This window comes from Marmota monax, unplaced genomic scaffold, assembly GCF_021218885.2.
Source record: "Marmota monax isolate L192 unplaced genomic scaffold, Marmota_monax_Labrador192_F-V1.1 WCK01_AAM20220418_F8-fsc00019, whole genome shotgun sequence".
In the NCBI taxonomy this organism is placed as follows: Eukaryota; Metazoa; Chordata; class Mammalia; order Rodentia; family Sciuridae; genus Marmota; species Marmota monax.
The window spans coordinates 14,870,856-14,891,068 of NW_026695242.1; positions in this window are offsets into that span (position 1 = coordinate 14,870,856).

Genomic DNA, 20,213 nt, shown 5'->3' on the forward strand with positions numbered 1-20,213 from the left:
AAATGTGATTTATGCTGCGAAGATAGATCAGAGCTGTGATGGAGAATAACCAAGATGCGGTTGAGTGGTGAAGGAAAGTTTCCCAGGAGTGTGCGATTTTTCAGATGGAACCTTTAAAGAGCCAGCTAAGCAAAGAGCCTTTCCAGGAAAGGAAATGTACTGCAACTCTAAGCTGAAGAAAAAGAAAAAGAAAGAAAACAAAGGCTGCAGCATCTTTATTATGATGGAGACAGGCAAAAGAAGATGTCAAAAGTAGTGGGCAAATGCAGCCAGGTGTGATGATAAATGCATACAATCTCAGCTACTTCAGAGGCTAAGGCAGAAGAAACACAAGTTCAAGGCCAGTCAGGGCAATTTTAGCAAGACCCTGTTTCAAAACAAAGGGTTGGGAAGTAGCTTAGTGCTTTAAAGTAGGTTAATGCAAGAACAGGTATGGCTTTAAGTACCATCTCTCTCTCTTTTTTTTTTCTTTTTTTTTAAATCAGGGGTTGAACCCAAGGGTATTTAACCACTGAGTTACATCCCCAGCCCTTTTTTATTTTGAGACAAGTCCTCACTAGGTTGCATACAGCCTTGCTAAATTGCTAAAGCTGGCTTCAAATATGTGATTCCCCTGCCTCAACCTCTCAAACTGCTGGGATTACAGGCTGTGCCACTGCAGCTGGTTTTTAAGTACAATTTTAATGCATAATGAAGCATTTAGATTTTATTCCAAAGTGCATTGGAAAATAAGTGAAAGTGTTTTTTCTTCTCCTTGTTTTATTTTTTGCAGTGCTACTACTGAGTCTCAAAGGAGAAGCACCTAAATGGACAGGTGGTACGTTCTTGTGACTGTTGAGACAGGAAGGAGTGTAATGGTCCACTTCATGCTTATTTTAAAATGGACATTTTTTTCCGTCCCTAATCTTGGAGGAAACCGGATTACCCTTCTTCCCCATCCTAAACCCAGTTATCAATCCTTGAGCACACATCTATCTCAGGAATGAAATAATTCAGGTTTTGGGAGTTGGATCCAGAAGATTTAAGAAATCTCCCAAATTAACAAGTGAATTATGACCCCTATTAGGGCACACCTAGAATGTACCCTTTGAATCACCTCCCAAAACCCTCTGTTCCCACTGATGGGAGACAGACTCTGAAGACAGAAGTCCCTGTGTTTTTCCTTTGCTAACAAAGCAATAAAATTTCTTTTTCCTTTCTTCTCAAAAACCATGTCTCATTATTATATTGGCATTAGGGACAAGGAGCAAATTTTTGGTAACAGAAGAATGGCAAATTTGAGGTCAGCCTCAATAATTTAAGGAGACCCTCAACAACTTAGTGAGACCCTGTCTCCAAATAAAAAAAATAAAAAGGACTGGGGATGCAGCTTGGTGGTAAAGTACCCCTGGGTTCAATCCCCAGTACTGGAGGTTTGGGGATGCGGGGAGGAGAGTGAGAAAGAGAGCACCCAAGAACTTCTGGAATGCAGGAAACACCCATGAACATTTGAAATGCAAAACAAGAAACACTTGGGCAACCCACCCATGCCCTTGGCCCAGGTCCTTGCCTGCAAAAAGTAACAGGATACAAGGACAGTAAGCTAGTGCTAGAAAAACTGGTGTGAAATTGTGTAATGGCTCTGTCTTCTGTAGTTCAGCCCTTAGCTATTGCCCCTCTATAAATATTAACACCCCAGACCAATGAGTTGCTGTTTCTCCTTCTGAAGATGCCTTGCATTCTCCCTTGAATATCTATCTGCTTTCATAAATAAATTTGTGTCTCTGACTGGGGTGCACTGAAATTTTTTTCATTCTTGTATGCCAAGGACCCCACTTGTCCTGAGTCAGAGTCCCCTCTCTGGGACCTCCTCTAATGACAGAGCCCCTCTTTTTCTTTTAGGTTCCTAGAATCAACTTGGAGCATTATTAATATTGAACTGATCTTGCCCGGAAGCTATTTGTAAGTGTTCTTCTCTGCCACTTCAACCTTTCAAAACGTGCTCTATTGTAACAGTGGTCCATATTGTGCTTTGAATATAACTCTGACTGCTCTGCCACTGTAACGTATTTTTAAAACAGACCTGTTTCTTTCTCTTCCTCTCTCCCAGCCCCTCCCTAATCTCCTCCTCCCTAATCCCAAAGGAAACAGGATTACCTTTCTTCCCCATCCTAGGCTGAGTTATCTGTCCCTGAGCACACACACCCACTTTAAGAATGAAATAATTCAGACTTTGGGAATGGCAGCAGATCTCGGAAATTACTATCTCCCAAATTAACAAGTGAATTACAACTCCTTCGGAGTTGGAATGTAGCCTTTGAGTCACCTCTTTAAAAGCCTCCAGTTCCTGCTAATGGCAGAATCAGCTTTTGGGATAGGAGTCCCTGTGTTTTTCCTTTGCTAATTAAGCAATAAACCTTTTTCCTTTTTCTCAAAACCGTGTCCTCATTGTTGTCATTGTTGTGTCAACATCAGGGACAAGGACTGAGCTTTCAGCAACACGGTAGATCCAAACTGGCCCTGAGCCTCTTCCTGTGAAACCAGGTATGAACATTCCAGGTCCGTGAGTATGAGGAAAAGAAAAATAGGACCCAACACATATACTAGCACTGACCCCAGTTGAATGTTTAGATTTTTGCTCAACTGTTTATATACTTATTATTTACTTATTGGTAGCAGAGATGAAACCCAGAGGCACTCAACCACTGAGCCACATCCCCAGCTCTTTTTGTGTTTTATTTAGAGACAGGGTCTGGCTGAATTGCTTAGGGCCTCTCTAAATTGCTGAGGCTGGCTTTGAACTCCTAATCCTCCTTCCTACCTCAGCCTCCTAATTGCTGAGGTTACAGGCGTGAGTGACCACCACACCTAGCTAAACTTTCTTGTTTTCCTGTGGTCTGCATTTAATGGCAATAGTTAACCCATGTGTGGAGTATGATCTTCCACTGCAACTGGGGACTGTTGTACAAGGAAGAAATATTTTTCTTTGGGGAACTAGTTAAATCTCAGCAGTAATGAGAAATTCCAAATGATTGTTTTATTGATTATTTGGTTTACCAAACAGGAGGTGGGGAAGAAAAAGAAATTTTTGGCATTGGCTCTTTTGCTTCAGGCAAAGAAGGGAATAGCCAAAACTAAGCGAGAGTCCAGCAGAACCTGACAACCTAGACATTGAGCAGAGAAGGGTGATAAAGCCAGAGCGATTTTTGTTGTTATTGCAAGGAAGGCAGGTTGGCTCAACTGAAATGATAGAGGGGGTTTTATTTTTGTTTTTGTTCATCTCATATTGATATTTTGCCTTTGTTCTTGAAGGATTTGCCCTGCAGCCTGAGGGAACTTGAAACTGCAATGTTAGAAACACTGATCTCCTCTTGGTGAGGAGTGAGCCATCTGCTGGTCAGGAAACCCTTCTAGCTATTCCAACCGGCAGCTTTTCCCACAAAGGTGGAAGAAATCTTTTCTTGACAGAACCAGGGAATAGTGCCTGAAAGCTGCCTGAGCAACTGCTTCAGATGAGGCCAGAGCTGGAAGTGGGTTGAAAGCCTGGTAGATGTGAGTGCCTTAGCTTCATTTTTCTTTATATTGGAATTGCAAGGGCTTTGCTTGAGTTTCCCAGTAAAACAAATCATATTTGGGTCTTCATCTTCTCCCTCTGCTTCCTTTTTTATTTTGTTGTAACATTGCTGATAGTGTTCAACAGCAGAACACTAATCCTAGATTTTTATGATCCAAAATATTTTTGTTCTGAAAAACATTGTTATTGGCCAAAAGATAGGCTAGGAACTCTAGCCCTAGTGTCCTGTAATTGCCAGGTTGGTCATGAGAGGAAGGGGTTCCTGGTGTTGGCTGACCTGGGTGGGCATGGCCAACATATATGCTCTGTCCTTTCCAGGAAGACCCCTGATCCCCCTCAGGGAGGCTCCTCTATCTCTACAGAATGGCTTGGCCCATTCCTTGCAGCTGTGTAACAGAGGTTCCCTTGATGCTTTGACTATATTCCTTGTGGCTTTGAAACTTACAAGTTGTTTTTTCTTTTTCCTAATCTTTTCCCTGATCTTCTCTAATCTTTTCCTTATTCTCCTCCTGATCTTCTCTCTGATCTTCTCCTCCCTGATCTTCTTTTCCCTAACCTTCTCCTCCCTGATCTTATTCTCCCTGATCTTCTCTTTCCTGATCTCTCCTTCATAATCTCATTTTCTCTGAATTATCTCTATAAAAGCCTCCTATTTCTGAAAATGGGCAGAATCACAGTCTTTGAGACAGGAGTTCCCTGTGTTTCTCCTTTGCTAGCAAAGTAATAAATCTCCTTTTTTCTCAAAACTGTGTCCTTGTTATTGGGTCAGCATCAGGGACAAGGACTGAGCTTTTGGCAACTGTTGAAGTGGGGATAAGATATGTACAGAAAGAGAATTATGCACTCTATGGATGAACATGTTTCCTGGGCATGATCCCCCGCCCTCTATGTTCTGCCTCCCTCTGGCCTCTTCTGAAAGTAGGAAATCCAGCATCTTCACCCTGATCAGGCCCAGCTGAGGAAAGTTCAATGTGGCAGCTTCAAGGTTTAAGCTGCTGTGCTTCCACTTCTTCACCCAGCAGTGTCTGTGAGTCCAGGTCAATGTAACTGTTGCAGGATGCCTGCAGTAGGTGACTCAGAGTGTTGGACTGGGGTGGAATTTTCCCTTCCTACAGTGCCTTGAGTGGGGAAGTGAGGGGCGAGAAAGCCATCCTGCTGAGTTCTGTCTGGCATTACTCCCTTGTGTAAAATGGGGCAACTGGGGGTGAGGCAGCCTCTGCTTGGGTTTGGTTATAATGTGAACCTGAAGGATAACCAGTATTCCATTTAATTATTTGAGAAAAAAAAAGTAATATAATTTTCTTTTTGTCTTTTGGCAAATAAAGTTGTTTTTATTTTAAGATAATTTAACTGCCTCTCTATATGAATATGTATAGGCTCCCAAATAAAATTTCCTTGCTTCCTTTCTTGGAGCATTGCTTTGCAGATAACTCTGCTGATTTTCTTCTTTTATCTTTTGGTCATGTCACACCTAGAAGAGAACCATTGCATTCAGTTACAAATCCACCAAGAATAATACAGCTTCAAAAAAGTGAATTTCTTTGTTGGTGCAGTGGTGTATACTTGTAATCCAGTGACTTGGGAGGCTGATGCAGGAGGATCATAAGTTTGAGGCCAGCCTCAACAATTTTAGCAAGTCTGTCTCAAAATAAAATAAAAAGAGCTGGGGATGGAACTCATTGGTAGAGTGCCTCTGGGTTAAATCCTCAGCACCAGAAAGAAATGAATTCCTTCAAAAGCCATTTTCACTCTAAAGTGGGCCCCAAAGCCCACAGATGAAATCCTAGTCCCAGTCCTGTGAAACCCAGAGCAGAGTCCCCATCCAAATCTGCCCAAACTCTTGACCTGTGGCAATTGTGAGATAGCACAAGTGTGTTTTATATTGCTGAGTTTGTGGTCATTTGTTATAGGGTGTAGAAAACTATTGCTAACTCCTAGGTGATAAAATTCATAGGCAGAAATTTGTTGATAAAAATTGTCATGAGGTCGGGCACAGTGGTGCTCTCCTATAATCCCAGCAGCTCCGGAGGCTGAAGCAGAAGGATCGGGAATTCAGAGCCAAGCCTCAGAAATAGCAAGGCCCTAAGCAACTCAGTGAGACCCTGTCTCAAAGTATAAAAAGGGCTGGGTTTGTGGCTCAGTGGTTAAGTGCCTCTGGGTTCAATTCCCAGTACCAAAATAATAACCATAATAATCCATATCACAACACTACTCAGTCCACAATGGGCAGTGGGCATGTTTAATGACTTGAAGAGGAATTTCACAAGGAAGGAAATTATGACATATTCAAGTACACACCATATGCACTGATGTTTCAGAGCAACTTCATCCAGATAGCAGAAAAGAAGAAATGATAAATGTACACATTCATATCCAAATGAAGACCATAAGCATAACATCTTCCAGTCCCGTCCTCTGACACTTGATGCCATGCCATTGGCTCACGAGCCACAGAATATAAAGAGCCAAAACACTAAGGGAAGAGGTTGTATGCCTACAAAGATTTTAGAACTATTCATGCTGCTTCTCTTGAAGTTTGGGAAACAACATCTATCCCTGAAACTTGCCACTTGACTATTATATATATTTGCAGGTTTGTATCTCTGCCTATTAATCTCCTGAAACCACCAGTGGAAGGTTACAGCAATCCCTAGACCACACCTCCTGGAAACACAGTGGACATACCTATTATTGAACGATACAAGAAATGCCACGCAGTAAGTCTTCTGCAACTCAACAGCATGGGGCCAGAGTGCTTTGGAAACCTATCTAACAGCTTGTCTTGCTAAGACTTTGGTGTTCTCTGAAGCTGCTCTGGAAAATGCAGTTCTTGTGAAAGAGTCCATGCCTATGGGCCAACATGAGGGATTTACCACATGGAGAGACTCCTGATGCTTTCCAGAGCGTAAGCCAAGGCTCAATTTCAGAAATTCCTTAGATATTATCACTCTAATTTCATACCAAATAACATAATCTTCTCTTTAGCATAGTGATACTCCAGTCTCTTCTTGAACTACCCAAATCAAAGCAGACTGGTCTGACATGGGATACTGTTAGCTATTAGAAAGTCATTCCTTTGTTTGAACTATAGTCTTTCTTTCCATGAATGCTATTTTGTATAAATCACTCTGTGTGAGCACCCATGTGTAACTGATTCTCTTTGTTGAAATGTACAATGTGCATACCCTTGACTCAGCAATCCCCATTCTAGGAATCTTCTCTATAGAAATACTAGTGCAAGAGTAGAAAATAGGGCTGGAGATGTGGCTCAAGTGGTAGCGCGCTCGCCTGGCATGCGTGTGGCCCAGGTTCGATCCTCAGCACCACATACAAACAAAGATGTTGTGTCCGCCGAGAACTAAAATAAATAAATATTAAAATTCTCTCTCTCTCTCTCTCATCTCTCTTAAAAAAAAAAAAAGAGTAGAAAATAAAGATATGGGAAGATGTTCACTGGGCCATTGCAATAGAGCTCTCCCTAACTCTGTAATGGTTTAAATAAAATTAATCAGATCATCTGACAGGACCTCTAGATAAGGAATTCCTGCATCAAATGGGAGCTTGATGACCTTAAAAATTTTGTCTATTGATAAGCCCCTGGTTTGCTCATTTATAGAAAGAGAAAGGAACAGCCCCTTCTATTCTCACTTTCTCTCTCTCTTTTTTTTCTTATTTCTCTCTCAGAATAGGAACTCTCTGGAGAACATCAGGAAATGGTCAGCATTCAGCTGAGTTGACAACTCAGCATTCCCTGAGCTGGCTGAGCCACTTCCTCTAATATGCTGTAGGAGAGAAAGTCCAATGTACCTGTCACACATACTGTTTGTACATGGCCCACTGAATCCACCCCAAGCACACTCTCTAATATAGTCACAGAATATACAGGGCCTGCCAAAGGGGCAGTAGCAGGGGTAGCTGAGAGCACTGGAGCAACCAAGTCTGCAGGCCCAGGACAGTTCAACACGGCAATGTCAGGAAGAGTTGGCAAAGGCCCTGGAGGAAGAGGAGCCAGCATGGTCATGGAAGAACCACCGGCTTATCCACTTTAACAGTGTATGTCAAAGTAGTGGTGGTAGGGGCTGGGGTTGTGGCTCAGTGGTAGAGTACTTGCCTCCACGTGTGAGGCACTGGGTTCAATCCTCAGCACCACATTAAAAATAAGTAAATAAAATATAAAGTCATTGTGTCCATCTACAAATAAATAAAAATTAAATAAAATAAAAAGTAGTGGTGATAGGTGTTTCATGGCATCCTGCAAATATCCTTGGAGGGTTGGTAGGGGCTTCCAAGTTCTCCCAAAAGGCAGAATGAGTGTGGTGACTACAGAAGCAGAAATTAACAATGAGCCAGTTGAGAAAACTTCCAAAGGATCAGTAGGGCGATCTTTCAACCTTGCGGAGCAAAAGCTACATAAGTGAATGGGATGGAAGCCAGAGAGTTTCGCAGGCCAGTACTGAAGACAGATAGAAAACTAGGCAGGAAGGGAAAAGCACAGAATACAGAACCCTTCTTGGAAGGATCCTCTACCACAGCATAGGAGAAGGTAACAGTAAGACAAAGAAGGACAGTCAATGTGAAAATCATCTTCCTGCCAGTATTTAGCCAGCCATGAAAGCAGTAGAAATTAAAAAAAAAAAAGATCAACAGTTGAGGAGGCAGCTGACTCAGTCCTCCACTCACAAAAGCTTCAGGCACGTTCTTACTATGAAAAATTTTAAGACAGGTCACAATTGAGATCAGGATCAAGAAACTGTTCTACAGCAACTTCAGATTCTGCAAGTAAGATCCATTAGGATTGGCTAACTCTTTGGGTTTTTTTGTTGTTGTTGTTGTTGTTATTGTTGTTTTTTGGTACTGGGAATGGAACCCCGGGGGCCACTTTACCACTGAGCTATATCCCTACTCCCACCTTTTTTTTTTTTTTTTTTTTTTTTGCGGGGGGCTGCCGGGGATTGAACTCAGTGCACTCAACCATAGAGTCTCATCCTTAGCCCTATTTTGTATTTTATTTAGAGACAAGTTCTCACTGAGTTGTTTAGCACCTCGATTTTTCGAAGGCTGGCTTTAAACTCACAATCCTCCTTCCTTAGCCTCCTAAGCTGCTGGGATTACAGGCATGCACCAACACACGTGGTGGCTCATCCCCACCATTTTGGGTACCAGGAATTGAACCCAGGGGCGCTCAGTCACTGAGCCACTCCGCAGCCGTTTTAATATTTTATTTTGAGACAGGGTCTCTCTGAGTTGCTTAGGGCCTTGCTAAGTTGCTGAGGCTGGCCTCAAACTTGTGATTCTCCTGCCTCAGCCTCCTGAGCCACTTGGACCATGTCCAGCTCAGACATTTTCTTAAAAGTCAGTGGTGTGTAACCCAGCATGGTGGAGCATGCTGATAATCCCAGCAACTCTGGAGGCTGAGACAGCAGGAACGCAAATTTGAGGCCAGCCTTGGCAACTTGGTGAGGCCCTTTACAACTTAGTGAGACCCTGTCTCAAAATAAAAAAGTGGGAGCTGGGTACATGGGTCAATGTTAGAGCACTTGCCTGGCATGTGTGAGGCCCTGGGTTCAACCTCCAGCACTGCGATAAGTAAATAAACCTTGCCAGGTGCAGTGGTACATGCAATTTGGGAAGCTCAGGCAGGAGGATCACAAGTTCAAAGCCAACCTCAGCAAATTATTGGGAACCTGTTTCAAAAGAAAAAAATAAAAAGGACTGGGGAGGTAGCTCAGCTGTTACACATACCTGGGTTCAATCCCTAGTACCAAAAAATAAAAAAATAAAAGAAAGCATGTGGGGTATCACCACAGTAGGCCAAGACTATAGATTTATCCCCTTAGCCTTATGTTCCCACCACTCTTTTCTATCTACTAATATATACATATGTACATACATACATATATACATATATATATTCATTTAGCTTTGTATTGTTATCAAAGTCCTAGGCCAGAGGCCTGACTCTGGAAATCCAACAAATCAGGTCTGGTCTCTTGCCCCAAAAAACAAACAGAAAATAGTGAAAAGTATGAAAGGAACTATAATTAGTGCAGCTATACTGTAGCATGGAGCATGGGATTGAGCTCTTTGTCTCCCAAAATCCAGACACAAGGGTGAGAGCAAAGTAACAGAATTTATTAGAGAGAGAGAGAGAGAGAAAGAAACAAAGAAAGAAACTAACTCTCAGAGTTCCTAAAGGGAGAAGTCCAAGGAGAGGGATGAGGAGAGCAGCTATTGTCTAGGAGTTTATATAGATCTATAGGGTTAAGGAGTTAGCCCCTGACCCAATTCTGGGTAAGGCATTCAGTGCTCAGGAACTCTTCATGCTCTCTGTGGTCCAATCAGATTACCATGCCTCCTTTGGTTGGGGTCTGGGTACCAGGTAGTACATGTCTCATTATCAGTTCTCTTCTTTTTCTCTACTTACACAGGAGTTGGCCTGGTCTTGATGACGCTTGGCTTGTGTCTATAGTTTCTCAGTCCTGCTACACAGAGACCTGACCTCAAAGGAGATCATGTTTCCTGCTTATCCATTTTAACCCTTTCTCCTGCCTCAACAATGAGACAGGGGTCTAATAGGTGGTCAAAATAGGGTCAGGAAAAAGTCATGGGAAAAGTTATTTCAGAACAAGATAAAGTACAATACGGAACTAGCTAAACCATCACATCACCACCTAATTGTGAGAGCAGAACATACAAAATCAAACAGGGGGTCCAAAATAAGACCCTGAAATGGCCACATAATCAATCTTGGAGGACCAAGTAAGTGACATTTTAAGTTTTCATAATCAGTTTATAATTATGTTCTCAATAAAACACAAATTAATCAAACAAAAAAAAAAAAAGAAAGAAAGAAAGAAAAAGAAAGAAACAACCATCAACTAGCCTTAAGACCCAGTAACAGCTAGAAACCAATCAGAATAGGGAGCAACACCTTCTCTAAAAAAACCCATTAAAGAAAATGTGCTAAGACTTAAATGGCAATCTTGCCCCTCCCATGCACTGTCACCAAAGTTCTGTACTTTCCCCTTCTTAATAAATTTTGCTTGCTTGAATCTGAGTTGAAAATGTTCATTCTTCAACTCCATGGAACACAGATCCAATCTAATTTCATCCAGCAACTGTCAGATCAGGAGGGGCAGGTTTTATTGAGATATCACTCCCAGGTGGAACTCCATCAGACCCACAGAGGGGACAGGGGAAGGGACTGAGGAGAAACCACGTGGAACTCGACCGGGCTGGACTTTTATGGGGCTTACAGCAGGAAGGGAAGGGCTTGGGACAGGAAAAGGTGTTTCTAGGGTCCCTTGCCCCCTTGAAGTTGGTCAGGGGAGTTGGCTGAACTCCAGGATTGGCCAGGGGGGTCCTGTTGATTGACAGGTGTTAGTCAGGAGATCTGGCTGATTGACAGGCATTTCCACCGGCATCTGATTGATGTTCTTTTCCGGTGCGGGCTGCTTTGTTCTAAGTTGCCACTAAGTCGCCACCACTGACCTAACATTCCAGCCTTTTTGGTGATATAGGGTGGCGAATTTCATCTGTCTACTTCCTGCTTGTTTAGGGGGGTCGTGGGGGGGGAGTGGTTTGGGTGTAGGTTCGGTGGGGAGGCGACTGTAGGGGTGTAGGAGCATCTGGTTGTAGGTCACACTGGCAATTTCACTCACGCGCTTTCGAGCTTTCCCTAAGGAGGCAGGGAGCAATCATTAGTAGAAGCCCTATTACTAAAATAAGAGTGAGAATGGGAGTCAGCCATGCAATGAGGGTAGAGTTTAGCCAGCCTGGCCAAGGGTCATTTGATGGTTGCTGTTTAAGCCTTTCACCCAAATGATGGAGGGTGTCAACATTCTCTTGGACCAATCCAGTTTCATTGATATAATAGCAGCATTCTTCTTTCAGGAACAGACAGGTTCCTCCCTTATTTGCTGTGAGGAGATCTAGAGCTCAAAGGTTCTGCAATGAGACTTGGGCAAGAGATGTTATTTGCCTTTGTAGGGAAGCAAGAGAAGCAGCTGATGCCTCTACTGCTTCTCAAAGTTGTTGTTCAAGCTTTTCAGTAGCGGTTACTGCATAACCAAGTCCTTCTGAACCAAGTCCTCCTGTCCCGAGTCCAGAGGCAGCGAGGGAGGAGGCCAGGGAGAGTCCAACTACTTACTACTGGTAGAAAGACAGCCCTTCTTGTCCTGGAAAGGGAGGTAGTAACAAGCCATGTTAATTCAGCCTCACTGTATAGAGTTAATTGGGGGACCAAGGTGGAAGGAACACAAAAAGCAAACGGCATGTTGAGACTTAGATTTTTTGTTAGGGTACCATTGCACCAGAAAAATAACCCAGGTGGAGCAAAGATTAAGGAAGAAATTCGAACAATCTGGTCACAGGGTGCAGAACCTGAGGAAGTGTAGCAGCAAGAGAAATTCCCTGATGAGTTACGAAAAAGAGGTACTTCTTCAAAGGCTGGAGAGGGAGGTCTTTGGGGTCTAGATGATGTATTGAGTGGAAAATCAATGGGAATCGCAGTCAATGGAGTACGATCCAAACCTCCACAGAAGAAACAGTCTGAAATGTTATTCATTTTGGACAAATTGAGAAGCTGAAGTCCCTGATGTATTAGGGCCATCCATGAGAAAGAGTCAGCTTTAGGATGGGCAACTGCATCCAGCTGGTGTTGGAGTTCCCTCTCTTGCTCCTGGATGGTTATGTGAATTTGAGGGAGCACTTGTATATAAGTTATCCATATTCTAATAGAGGCTGAGGGGTGTTTGGCAAAACCCCATGAATAAAATTTACCATCAACATCAGAGGCCCATCTTGGGTTCCATGAGTCCCAAATAGTCAATTTGGTGTATGCTCGATTCTCATAGCAAGGCTTATCTAGATAGCATTTTTTGCATGAATTATAAGGGCACCCACCATAGGTGTCAGGCCAGCGCTTAAAGATTCCTCAGTTTAGTCTGATATGAAGTGTAGCATTGCTAAACATAAGTGGGATGAGGTGGCCCAGTTGAATCCAGTAACATTAAGGGTGAAGGCCCGATTACAGCCAGTGAAAGGGCAATCGCCTTGGCTCATAAACTGAGAGCGGGTGGTGCCATCCTGTTGCCATGTCGCTAGGTGCCGCAGTCTGGCTGGGCACAAAATCACGAGCCACCACACACCTTGTAGATTCAAACAGCAACTCTTTATTCTCGAACTGTCACCGGCACTTTATACACACGTTCTGGGCAAATCCACGTTCTGGGCAAAATTCACCCACTCCACCGGGCTCTGAATTCCAAATACTCTCTGAGAACTCAACGGGAACTCAAGGAGTGGGCGGGCCTGAGGTAGCAGGATATGCCCTATTCCCAGCAGGGTACACCTTAAACCTGGAACCGCCCTAAACCCAGAACGCCCTAAATCCCGATCTGCCCTAGTCCTTGAGCAAGGTCACCTTTCATGCAAAGTCACTGCAAAACCTGGGTCCACCATGGAGAGTCCTTCCTCTAAGCAACATGGAGTAGGCTGACAAAGAAATTGAGATGCGTCATTCCTACTTGGCAATGGCTCTCAGCCGCTAGGATGTAGAAGCCCCATCTGTGGGTTGAGATAGAAGCTTGAGAGAGATTAATGATTAGTAAAAGAAGGAGAGGGTTGGCGAGAAACTTCTAGTTTGGTGGGCCCCAGTATGGAAGTATGACTGTATGGGGTCAGTGGGGGATGGGGAGCCTCCAAGTGATGTTGAGGCCTTTGGAGACTAGTTGAACAACCTGAGAAGTGAAGGCCGGACCGTTGTCAGACTGGATGGAGGTAGGAAGTCCAAACCTGGAAATGATCTGCTCAATGAGGATGGAGGCGACGGTGTCAGCAGTTTCCCTGGAGGTAGGGAAGACTTCTATTCAACTGTAAGAGAGTGCTATCCCCAAATCACAAACAGTTAAATCCTGTGTCAAGGCCTGACCATGAGGTAGGCCTGTCCATGTCAGCTGTTGAGACCTAAAGGACGTAGGGTCTTCCCATGTGAAGGCAAAGAGGTAATGAGAGTCAGGATGCAGAGGCACTGTAAAGAAATCAGCTTTAAGATCCAGGACAGTAAAGTGAATGGTCAAAGGGGGATATGAGAAAGAAAAGCATGAGGGTTGGAAACTGCTGGTAGCAGGCCCGCCCTGGTCCCTGGGGACTCAACCCCCAGTTCTTTGTTCTGCATGTCAATGTGGCCAGCTCACAAGGCCGTGAGGCGGGCTTGTGGTTTCCCGTTTATTTGCCTGGAGTATATGTGTCTCTCGGGAACATCTTGACCTGTTCGAGCCTCCTGATAGGGGACGGTGACGTGACGGTAACCCAAGGACGAAGTTATTACTCTTCCCTCCTCACTTTTGAGTGATTTCCCGCAGCTGTTAAAAAGATATATAAGGGGAACAAATTGGGCAATAAAGCGCACACGCTCCCTCCTGGATGAAGAACCTTGGTGTCCTGTGTATTTTTAACCCCGCCGTCCCTTGCTGGACTCGGCTCCGTTAGCCGGACGCGGCAGGAAACCACCGAGTGGATGGGAATAACTGCCTCATTAATTAGGCAGAGTTCCTGGACTAAGTGATAGGCTCCTGAGGGTTTTCGTACCAGAAATATGGGAGTGTTGCAGGGGGAGTCAGAAGGGATGAGGAGTCCCTGGGCAAGTCACCAGTCTATGATGGGTTTAAGTCCTTTCCTGTAGGTTTTGGAGATGGGAAATTGGGGACATGAAGGAAATTTAGTTTGGAGTTTCAGCTGGATACAGGCTGGCTTGTGGTGGGAGGCTATGACTGGCGTGGAGATGTCCCAAATCTGGGGAAAATTAGGTCAGGTCATTAGAGAGGGTAAGAATTAGAGGCAGAAGGAGATGAGTGGTAGTATTCTTGAGGTATAGTTGGAGGGTGGCTCCTAGTAATTGGAGAACATCTCTGTCTAGGAGAGGAACTGACAGGATGGAATGACCAAAAAAGAGTGCGTGAATGGGTGTCCCTCCAGGGCACAGGCCAGCCTTACAGTTCTGTTTGGGAGAAGGGTTTGTCATCAATCCCCATAACTGAGACCTGGGAAGGAAACAGAGGCCTAGAATGGGCAGGCAAGACACAATAGCCCCCATGTCCACACATATGGTTATGGACTTACCCGCTGCCTGGAGTGTTACCCTGGGCTCAGCGAGGGTGATGGGGGTCTTCGAATCTGGGCTTCTTCAGTCTTCTGTGAACCCCAATAGTTCAGGAGAATGGACTGTATGACTGGTCATACCCCTGCGTAGAGGCGCCGAGGAAGGGCCAGCCATGGGGCAGTCAATCTTCCAATGTCCTGTCTGCTTACAGGTGGGACATGGCCTGGGAGTAAGCCATGGGTCTGGGCATTGGCGAGCCCAGTGACCTTCACATCCACATTTGAGGCAAGCCTCTGGTGGAGAGGAATGCTGGTTCCCCTCTGAAACTTCTGCTAGAGATGTAGGCCTCAGGGCCACTGCCAATGCCTGGGTTTGGGGTGTTACCTTTTCTGCAATGGAGCCTGCTTTAAAGGCCATTTTCACCAGATCTCAGATAGGTCTGAGAATCCTCCTCAGCTCATTTGAGCTTTTTCTAATATCATGAGCCGATTGAGTAATGAAATGGGTTGCTAACACTGTAGCCCTGGTGGGAGACTCAAGATCCAGCTTAGTGTATTTGGTTATGGCCTCTGTAAGGCAGTTGAGAAATAAGGATGGATTTTCATCAGGATTCTGGGTAATTTCCTTCAGTTTATCGAAGTTAACTACCTTATTAGAAACTGCTTGCATGCCTGCTATAAGATATTGGACCATGCGAGCACAGTGACGGCGACCTTGTTGGCCATCTTGATAGTCCCAGTTAGGTTCGATTAGGGGAACAGCTGCTTCACCTGTGGGGAGAGTCATATCTGTTAAACGAATTTGGTCAGCATGATCTCGAGTAGCCTGCTGAATGCGGGCTCGCTCATCTGGGGTCAGAGTAGAGGACAGAACAACATAGACGTCATGCCAGGTAAGATCAGAGGTCTGGGAGAGATATCGGAATTTCTTAATATAAGCAGAAGAGTCAGCAGAGAAGGACCCAAGACGTTTTTCAATCTGGGAAAGATCTTGAAGCGAAAATGGGACATCTACTCGGACTATCCCTTCAGCACCAGCTACTTCCCTAGAGGACAAAGGAACTCTAGGAGGGATCAGTGGGACCCGGTGTGGGCACAGACAGGAGAAGAGAGGGGTGAGTGGGTGGAGGTGATCATGGCTGTAGGAGAGGAGGAAGAGGTGGGTGGAGAAATCAAGGTAGCAGGAGAGGAAGAAGAGAGTGGGGGAGGTGGAAGAGATTATCAGTAGAAGAGGTGAGCAGAGGGGCTGGGGATGTGGCTCAAGTGGTAGCTCGCTCGCCTGGTGTGCGTGTGGCCCGGGTTCGATCCTCAGCACCACATACAAAGATGTTGTATCCCCCGAAAACTAAAAAATAAATATTAAAAAATTATCTCTCAAAAAAAAAAAAAAAAGGTGAGCAGAGTGGGGGGAGGAAGCTCAGAGGGATCCGGAGATCCCACCCACTGCAGCCAGGTGGGACCCATTCTGCCTGCCTGTTGGAACCAGGGCAGCAGAGGGAGGCATGCGTGGGGAGCCAGTGGGGGAGGGAGTCAGGGCACACGTGTCTGGTGGCCAGGCAGACTGGAAGCGCACAGACTGGGCCGCGAGCAGCAGGGAGGGGGAGGGGACGCTGTACTGCTGGGAGGGAGAGCAGACAGGACAGGAGCAAAGAACAGAGAGAAGGTCGGGAGCAGAGAGCAAGGGGCAGGATGGGAGTGAATCTCAAAAAGCCTGAATGTTGTTTCCCACTTCCCTGTCCGGTGACAGAAATTGTCCAATTTAGTGAGGGTTTAAAATCAACAGTTCCTTCTGGGGACCATTGTGACCCATTGTCTAGCTGCAGTAAAATACCAAGTGGTTCTTGAATGAGCCCTAATTTGGCAAAATTTGAATATAGACACCCAAAGGACTGCGTTTCCCATGACCTTCCGGCACCCTCGGGGGGGTGAGTGGGAGCAGAAGAAGGCGTCCCAAATTCTGTCTGCACTCACCTATGGACAGATACGGGCCAGGGCAGAGGTTGAGGCATCCCTACAGCCTCCGCACCAACCTGGTTGGGGGGGGGGTGGCCTCTCAGGAGGACTGGGACATCTCCACAGGCCCCGGAGCCCTGAACAGAATGGGCAGGGCCTATGACACGCGCTATGACTTACGGATAGACCCCGCAGACGACAGAAAGGGTCTGGAAGGTCAGGGGAAAGGAGGAACTTACCCCATTCCTGTCGGCCCGGATGAAGGGAGAGGGAAAGAGCTGCTTAGAAATTTCCCAGTTCTTTTCAAGGGGGAAGGGATGGGCTTCAATCCCCTGAGGGAGAAACCCAAAGATCCCTTCCCGGGTTTCAGACCCACAGAAGGGACAGAAGAAGGGTCTGAGGAGAAACCTCGTGGAAGCTCGACCGTACTGGACTTTTATGGGGCTTACAGCAGGAAGGGAAGGGCTTGGGACAGGAAAAGGTGTTTCTAGGGTCCCTTGCCCCCTTGAAGTTGGTCAGGGGAGTTGGCTGAACTCCAGGATTGGCCAGGGGGGTCCTGTTGATTGACAGGTGTTAGTCAGGAGATCTGGCTGATTGACAGGCATTTCCACCGGCATCTGATTGATGTTCTTTTCCGGTGCGGGCTGCTTTGTTCTAAGTTGCCACTATGCCGCAGTCTGGCTGGGCACACAATCACGAGCCACCACACAGCTTGTAGATTCAAACAGCAACTCTTTATTCCCGAACTCACACCAGCCATCTACAAACATGTTCTGGGGAAATCCACGTTCTCTGCCCAAATCCACATCCACTGGGCTTCTATCTCCCAAAAAATACTGTCTGAATCCCGTGAGAACTCAAGGGGAACTCAGGCAGCAGGATACGCCCTATTCCCAGCAGGAATAATCTTAAACCTGGAATGCCCTAAACCCGATTATCCTAAACCGGGAACACCCTAATCCCTGATCCGCCCTGGTCCTTGAGTGCTGGTAGCAGGCCCGCCCTGGTCCCTGGGGACTCAACCCCCAGTTCTTTGTTATGCATGTCAATGTGGCCAGCTCTCAAGGCCGTGACAGGGGCTTGCGGTTCCCTGTTTATCTGCCTCACGCATATGTGCCTCTCGGGAACATCTTGACCTGTTTGAGCCTCCTGATAGGGGATGGTGACGTGATGGTAACCCAAGGACGCAGTTATTACTCTTCCCTCCTCACTTTTGAGTGATTTCCCGCAGCTGTTAAAAAGATATATAAGGGGAACAAATTTGGCAATAAAGTGCTCACATGTTCCCTCCTGGATGAAGAACCTTGGTGTCCTGTGTATGTTTAACCCCGCCGTCCCTCGCCAGACTTGGCTCCGTTAGCCAGACACGGCACTTGAGCAAGGTCACCTAACTGCAATGTCACTGCAAAATGTCCTATTTCCATGAGTCCTTCCACCAAGCAACATGTGGTACGCTGGCAAGGAAATTGTCATACCTACTTGGCTAATGGCTCCCAGCACCACTAAGTCGCCACAACCAACCTAACAGCAACAACGCCATTTGAGGAGCTGACAATGACTTTGAACTTTTATAGGCAGGGGAATGAGGGAAAGGGTTGGGGGTTTGCATAACTGGAGGCTTTTCACAGCTGTCAAAGCAGGACACCTTACTCAGGGTCCTCTGTCCATCATTACCTCATGATTGGTGGGGGAAGACTTATTGGAAGTAAGAAAGTTGCTGTTGGAGGTGGGTGGGAGTGATGGCAGTGGCTTCAACTCATCATAAGATGTTTATAGGATCAGATTTTGTTCCTGGAATTCAAGGCAAAGAAGATGGAGACAAGATGGAGTCAGAGATGCTAAGTCTTTAATACTGGGTTTAGCCACCTGTTGGACATTTGCAGGCAAAAGTGAAGAGTCTAAGTCCTTGTCACAGGATCACACTTTGCAGTTTTCCAAATACTTAACTGTACATTCACTCATTCAGTTCCAACAGGCTTAAACTAGTGATTGGCCCCAAGTCATAAAATTAGTACATAGCCTAGCTAGGTCTTCAATCTAGGTCTGTCTGGCTATGGGCCCAGTTCTTTTTCCACTACAAGTAGCTAAATATCTACTGGAATGACATCTGATGTTGGTAATAGTAGAACTAGGCTGTTAGGGTAATCCTTTCCAATTATGTAGGTTATTTTGGGGTTTTACAAGTTCACAGTCCTGAATACTAAGAGATTCAAGCTAAAAAGAGAGTTGCTATTGTTAGTGGCTCGATTTTCCTCCAGGGTATTTGCCAAGAACTATTTACAAACCAGACTGGGCTGGAACAGGCCAAGTAAGAGAGGGGGAAGGGTAGCTGTGAGGTCAGCAGGCTCCAGTCCTTGGACTCTGCGTCAAGTCCTCCAGTTGCTTGGCATGAGCTGGGAAGAATAAGTCCAAGCTAGGCAGGCGCTCCATTCAACAAAGTTCAACAGAGGGGAATCCAAGGAAAGTAGAATTTCAAGGCAGGTCTTTTGTTGTAAGCTCACACCTGGGGAAAGTCAAATAAAGGTAAAGAGGCAATAATGATTCAATCACCTTGTACTAGGTTAATGCTTTACAAACAAGAAAGCAGGAGACAGTCCTCCACCCTGGCATGGTGGTGCATGCCTGTAATCCCACTGGCTCTGGAGGCTCAGGCTGGAGGATCCTGACTTCAAAGCTGCCTCAGCAATTTAGTGGAACCCTAACCAACTCAGCAAAATCCTGTCTCTGAAAAGTTTTAAAAAGGACTGGGGATGTGGCTCAGTAGTTAAGGGCTCCTGGGTTCAATCCCTGGTACCAAAAAAAAAAAAAGAAGGGAGCTCTCCAGAATTCTGAATGCCCTCGGACCACAGAGGTGGTGGTGCACCAGCAGAACTGCCTTTTTCCATCCACAAAATATGTGTGTGTGTGTGTGTGTGTCTATATTTTTTTCTCCCAGGGCTTTGTGTGTGCCAGGCAAGCACTCTGCCACTGAGCCAAATTTCCAACCCCCATAAAAAAATTTTACTGTTGATCTACGCTGGGTTGGACAAAAGGGAAATCCTAGATTTGTCCACATTTTCTTTCCAGGCACTTCAGAGCACTAAAGTATCCTAATCAAATCCTCTTTAGTCATTACATTTACCACCCCCAATTATAGATCCAAAACCTTCAGCTCTACTTCTTGCTCTGATCCTGGTGAAGCCAGATTTAAAGATAGGTAGTTAGTGTAGTTAGATAAATCAGGTCTAATATCAAGTATGATAAAGAAAACAGAGACCTTTACCGAGAATGGAGTCCAGGAAACCAGAACACCACCTGGAGAAATTGAAATGTTAATGTCCCCAAGGCTGGAAGGAGCTCTAAAGAACTGTTAATGAAGTAGCTCCCAGCAAATGGGGAGGTGCTAATCAAACCACCCCAGGCCCTTCCTGCCAAGATTACTCCCACACCCCTATCAGTCCACCTGACTGCAGGATAGAGGGAAACAAAGGATAGGAATGTGAGAGGACTAAAGGAAGACCTTAGATATAAAAAAGGGAAGACCTCCTCTTTCCATGGATTCTACCTTTCTGGTCCCCTTCTTCCTCGGGGAGAAGTCTTTTCTGCTGTCCTTTGATAAAGCCTTCCA